This window comes from Mesoplodon mirus, assembly GCF_964341445.2.
Source record: "Mesoplodon mirus genome assembly, chromosome: 5".
NCBI lineage: Eukaryota > Metazoa > Chordata > Mammalia > Artiodactyla > Ziphiidae > Mesoplodon > Mesoplodon mirus.
Genome location: NC_138980.1, coordinates 46154606 through 46160698, shown reverse-complemented (window position 1 = coordinate 46160698; position 6093 = coordinate 46154606). Strand labels below are relative to the sequence as shown.

The window sequence follows — 6093 nt, the reverse complement described above, 5'->3', positions numbered from 1 at the left end:
TCCACACAACTTCCTCTCCCCTCCTCCTGGGAAGGCTTTTTCTGGCCCCTGACCTAGAGGAAGCTTCCAGGGGCTGGGCTAAGCCAGCCAATCCCTGCAGCCTGCTTACCTCCTCCCCACCTGGCAGCTGCCCAAATAGAGGGTGGAGGGAAGGGGTTATAGTGTTGTTGAGAGAAGCCTGTGAACAAGCTCAGGATCGCACGGTGTGGACACTGGCTACTCAGGACTCAGCACCTCTTACATGGGCAGGTTGGTGTGTGGGCAAAGGTGACTCTGGACCCCAAGTTCACAGCCAGCCCTGCCCTTCCAAGGCCAGGGTGCAGCAGGTAAAAGCATGAACATTCAGGTGCCAGGTGAGCAGGGCAAACATCTCTGGGGCTCCTCTCCATGTGTGGGCCAGGAGGGTGTCTGCACCATTTCTTGTCATAGAATCAGGAAGCTCAGAGATGTGAAGCCTCTGGCCTCTAGGGCACGCAGCCTGGCAGGAGTTCAAGTCCTGCCTCCAGGCAGCCCAAGGCCTGAGTGGAGACATGACTGCTGGGAGCAAGAACAGAGAACCCAGCCTGGCTGGGGGTTACCTGCATCAGATTTAGGGGACAAAGTGTTCTCAGCTAGAAGAGGGCACCTGGAGGCATGAGGTGTAAGGCTGCAAGGGGCTGAGAGAGAACAGGGTCCAGACAGGGGAGGGCAGAGCTGGGAGATCCCGAGTGGGCATCCTCACTGTGACTGTGGGCTGTGCCGACCTTCTCTGGGCTGTCTTCCCATCTGGGAAATGGGTTGATAGATGAGAGCCTGAGAGGGGGACCAAGGAGAGTTCTGCAGGAAGATGGTAAGGATCAAGAGCTCCTAGAAAGATAGAATGAAGGAAAAGTGTTGGCAACCAGTACTTGTGTTACTCTGTGCCAGTATGCCACATAAAGTATCCCTATTCTGTGCAGAGAACTATATGCAAAGAGTGCCTACTCTGGGCTGGACACCTCAAGAAGCACCCCTCAGTGTGTCAGATACTCTACATAAAGTGTGCCTACTATTTGTCAGGTGCTCTACATAAAGCATACCTACTATGTGCCAGGTACTCTATGTAAAGTACACTGACTGTGTGCTGCGTGCTCCATGTAAATATGCTTACTGTGTGTCAGGTGCTTACATAATGTGTATCTACTATACATCCCAGGGTTCGACGTGAGGTCTCTAAAACAAGCATGCAGGCTGCCTGCTGGCTGGCGTTTCATCTTTCCTTCCTGGGCTGTTGGAAAGGATCAAGTTCTGGATCGGCAGAACTGAGTTCAAATCCAAGCTCTGCTACCTGATGGTTATGTGATGGGCTAGTCACTCGCCCTCTCTAAGCCTCATGTCCTCTTCTATAAATGGAGAGATGGATTTCTATCTCTCGGGTAGCTCACTCCTCAACAAAAAACTGTACTTGAACACCTACTCTGTACCAGGCAGAGTGCTTGGACCCAGGACATTGGAGGAACAAGACAGACAAGGTCTCTGGATTATGGTGCTCATGTGTGATGGGGGAAGCCATCAGGAAATAAGACAGGGTCAGATAGTGGCAGTAATGAAGGAAATTAACAGCCTGAGACAGAATAGAAAGTGACCAAGGGGACTGTTTTGGACAGGGCAATCAGGGAAGGCCTCCCTGAGGAGGTGGCCTTGTGACTGAGTCCAAGCTTGTACTGCTCCACACAAAAATGTTTAATGAATTGAGAGATGAGCACTTGGGGTAAGGAATGGTGACCTTATTTGGAGAGTCAGCAGACAAAGAATTTGGTGGACTAGTGTTCCAAAGAACCATCTTACCTGAGTTAGAATTCAAGCTTCTTTTATACTAAAAGTGGGGTGAGGGTCTGTGTGACTGGTTGCTGTAAGCTTCTTGGTGCTGGAATCCTTTGTTCTTGCAGCTCTCCAGGAGGTCCAGTCACATGGCTCCTGTAATCCTCCAAAAAGACAAATGTTATTTTTTGTGCCACAACTTTTTATCTCTATATGAATGAAAAGTGTTATACCTTTAAAGGTCAAGCCTGGGAAGCAGAGCCTTGAGAAAGGGCTATCATGTATAGCTCAGGCTACAGGCAACATTCTTTTATGAAGGTGCAGGGCGAGCATGACCAAGCACAGACAACAGAGAATAGAGGTTATATAGAGATAATGGAGTAGATCCAATATGGAGTTAGGTTTGTTCTTCTCTGTTACAACCTTTGAGCAGAAACCTGAATGACGTGGAGAATTGGGTAGCGAGTGAATAAAGCTCACCACCACCCCAAGCCTGGCTAGCACTGGAAATACCCAGCACAAAGTGGGGCAAACAAATGGACTTAAAAATGTGTGATTCTTGCTTCCTTCCTCAAAGGCGATGAATTAAACAGAGAAAATGGGGCAAGTCTGGCCAGACCTCAGGCAGGAAGTCTGGCCAGACCTCAGGCAGGAAGCAGTTGCTGCATTTCACTTACCATAATAAAGATCAGGAAATCTCACAAGCCCCTGAAGGCTCATTGAGCCAAGCCAGATCTGTAAGCTGGGGCTGCCAACGTTTTGACAGAGGTACCAGGAAAACAGATGAGCTGGTTTTGGAAAAAATAAGGCACTAGGAAAACTTCAGGAAAGTCTGGACGACCTGTGATAGTTGCCCTAAATGGGACCTATTGGATGATGCTAGTTCTGAAAAGTAGCCTGACCACCCCCTCCACTGAGAAGTGAGGGAACTGTGGCGGGGCTCAAAAGAGAACATCCCTCTGGAGGGCAAAGGAGGGTTCTCATCCAAAAACCAATAGAAGGAGGCCCCAAGAACATCACTTCAAAGGAGAGGGAAAAGCCTGAAGGGGGAGAGACAGAATTTTGCTCCCCATTCAGGGGTCTGCTTAGTCAGTGGGCAAAGGGACTGGCCAGGTGCAGAGGAGGTTCATGAATCCCCATCTGCGGGGACATTGTGGAGCTGACACTGACCCAGATTGAGAAAAGGGGCTACAACAATGTGGCCGAATCCAAACTTGTACTGCTTGCCACACAATAAGACAATAAATCGAGAGATGAGGTGCTGGGACAAGGAAAAGACTTGATTCTGAAACCCAGCAGACCAAGGAGATGGTGGACTAGTGTCCCAAAGAACATCATACTAGAGTTAGAGTTCACGCTTCTTTTACACTGAAAGGGAGGGGGGTGTGGCTGGTTGTTGCAGACTTCTTCGTGCTAGCCAGATCCCCGGAATGGAAGGGATAATCCTTCGTTCTAGCTGCTGTCCCTGGATAGTCCTTTGTTCTAGAAGCTGTCCCTGTAGGCCTGGTCACAATGTTTCTGTAAACCTCCAACAAGGCATGTTATTTTATGTCCTGCAGCTCTTTACCTCTGTAGGAATGAAAAGTGTTACAGACTTAAAGGTCAACCCTGGGAGGCAGAACCTTGAGAAAGGGGTATCGTGTATATTTCAGGCTATAGGCAACATTCTTTTACAAAGGTGCAGAGCCAGCATGACTAAGCACAGGCAACAGAGCACAAAGGTTAGAATAGATCCACTGTGGAGTGAGGTTTGTTCTTCCCTGTTACAGTAGCAGTCTGGCCATCTACCTGTAGCCCAAGTCAGAGAAGGAGATGATGTTTGGTCAGTGGAAGGCACCTGCAGGCAATCGGAGGGGATTAGAGGACAGACATCCATCCTCTACCAAAGGCCACTGCTGCTTTCAGCTTCACCTAATCCCTCTGGGTTCCAGGAACAGCTACTACCTGGCCTGGGGGTGGTGTCAGCTCTCAGCTGATGCTAGCCCCCAGGGAGTTACACTAGCCTTGATGGTTTCCCATGGCTCAGTTGTCTGTGATTTTACATAAGGGGTATGTGCAATCCAATATACATCATGGTAGATGGTTACTGCTAGTTGTCATGAGGAACAGATTTCTCAGTTAATAATTTTAGTACTTTTCTAAGCATGGGAAGATGCAAGAATTCTGGCTCATAAAATTTTTCCTAAATATATCTATCTAAAAGCCTGTTTTCCCAATGTACAGAGTACCTCATCCTGGTGCCTGTCCTGAATTAGCAACTACAATGGCTAATGCCTTAATCCTTGTAGAACTAGATGGCAAGCAACATTTCTTGTTTACAAAGCCTGTACATTGTAAATGGCCCCTACTTAAAGCCACTCTCATGTAGCCCATCTGAGGCCTCTGCCAGAACCCGACTATTATATTCCGCAAAGGGATGGGACACCTCAGCAATCCAGTTATGTGAGTGTCGATGTTTGTGTAGGCACAGAAAAAGTTGAAAGATTTTTCTGGAATGGGAGGGCAGAGTAGGAGGAAGAATGGTTCTGTCAAATGTTTACATGGAACCAATTGTTTCCTTTTCTTAGATGAAGGCTGCAAAGCATTTTTCATTATAATTGCTAATCTATGTAATTACAAATTATATTTTCAAAAGGAAAAATGCTTAGTGTCATACATAGTACCATGCTGAGTGCATGCTTAGTGCCATGCCTGATGGACAGCAGGACTCAATACATACGAATTGTGAGAAGCCAGAGGGCATTGTGGTTAAGAACAAGGACTCCAGGTGTGCCAGGGTTCAAATCAGGACCAGCTGAGTAAATTTGGGCATGTCTCTTTACCTTTCTGTACCTCAGTTTTCTTGCCTGAAAATTGAGGGTAATGACAAGGTGGTTGTGAAAATCAAATGAATTGAAATGAGTAAAGTGGTAACAACACTCCATGGCTCAGAGTCAGCACCAACATGAATAACTGCCATTACTTTATGACAGTATGAGGACATGGGCACCAGCCATGAGCACTAGCCCGCACTAGCATACACATCAGCAATCTTGCAGGCTATGAACATCCCCTATTCATTCCCTCTGACCTTATCAGGGAAGAGGCTCCCTAGAAAGTAGCAATCACCGGCTTGGGATCAGAGGGCTCCTTGTCAACGTTAGGCTTTGCCACTCTCCAGCTGTGTGAACTTGTGCAAGTAATTTGCCCTCTCTGAGACTCACATTCCTCCTCTGTAAAAGGGAATAATAACAGACCCTTGGGGGTTGGAGGAGCGAGCCTATGTGTGTCTTAGTTTGCATCCTCTGGAAGTAGATCCTCATGCAAGGATTCAAGTGCAAATACTTTATCTGGAGGTGACCCTGAGGCAAGAATTCAACTGCAAGTTGTTTCCTTGGGAAATAATCTCAGGAAATGCCAGTAGGGCACTGTGGAAGTGAGACTGGGAAGGGAAGTCAGCAGGTAAAGGGTACTTAAGCAAGAAAGCTCACACTGTGGCACCTGGGGCTCAGTCCCTCTCTCTCGGGGACAGCAGAGAACATACACCCACAAGTCAGGGCTGCTTCCAAAGGCATTATTTCTCCAGAATGTCCTGCCTGCACTGCATGGCTGAGGTCTGGGGACAGAGGCGGGAACCTTCCACAGCAGTTGTTTTCAGGAACACAGCCTGGTGCAGACCATTACAGTGGTTCAGTGACTTCAAGACACGTATATTTACACCCTTAAACACATACACACACAGATACACATGCACACAATTGTATACACAATCACATATACACACACACAGTGTGCACACAGCCACACACAAGCACAGTTACACGCACCCACATGTGCTTGCAGTCACATACACACTCTTACATACACATGCACACACACGTGCACAGACACATACATGCATGTACCTGCACACACAGTTACATGCATACACTGACATACACACATGCTCACACATGTGTCACACAGTCACACATACACTTACACACAATCCCACACACAGTCACATAGCCACACACACACATTGAACCAATGGAGACCGAATGTCTTAGAGCTTGTTGTCTCTGAATCTTCAAGCAGAAGGAGCCTCCAACACACTCAGTGACTAGAACAGGCCTGGGTGTGTCTTGAGAATTAAGCAAGGGACCCATGGGGTCCATGCCACCCCTCCTCCCTCTCTCTCATTCATGTACCAGAAAAAGTGAAATATTCAGGTATCAATCTAATAAAATGTGTGCATGGTTTCTAGGATGAACACTTCAAGACACTGATGAAAGAAATCCAAGAAGACCCAAATTAATGGAGAGATATACAATGTTCATGGGGTAGAAGGCTCAA

The 6093-nt window shown here is 47.5% G+C and overlaps 1 pseudogene across 1 annotated transcript in view; it reads left to right on the top strand.

Moving 5' to 3' along the window:
* LOC309803952 (cytochrome P450 4F3-like) overlaps window positions 1-6093 on the top strand; it is a 74631-nt pseudogene that overhangs the window by 44912 nt on the left and 23626 nt on the right. The gene's annotated exons all lie outside the window — the stretch shown is intronic.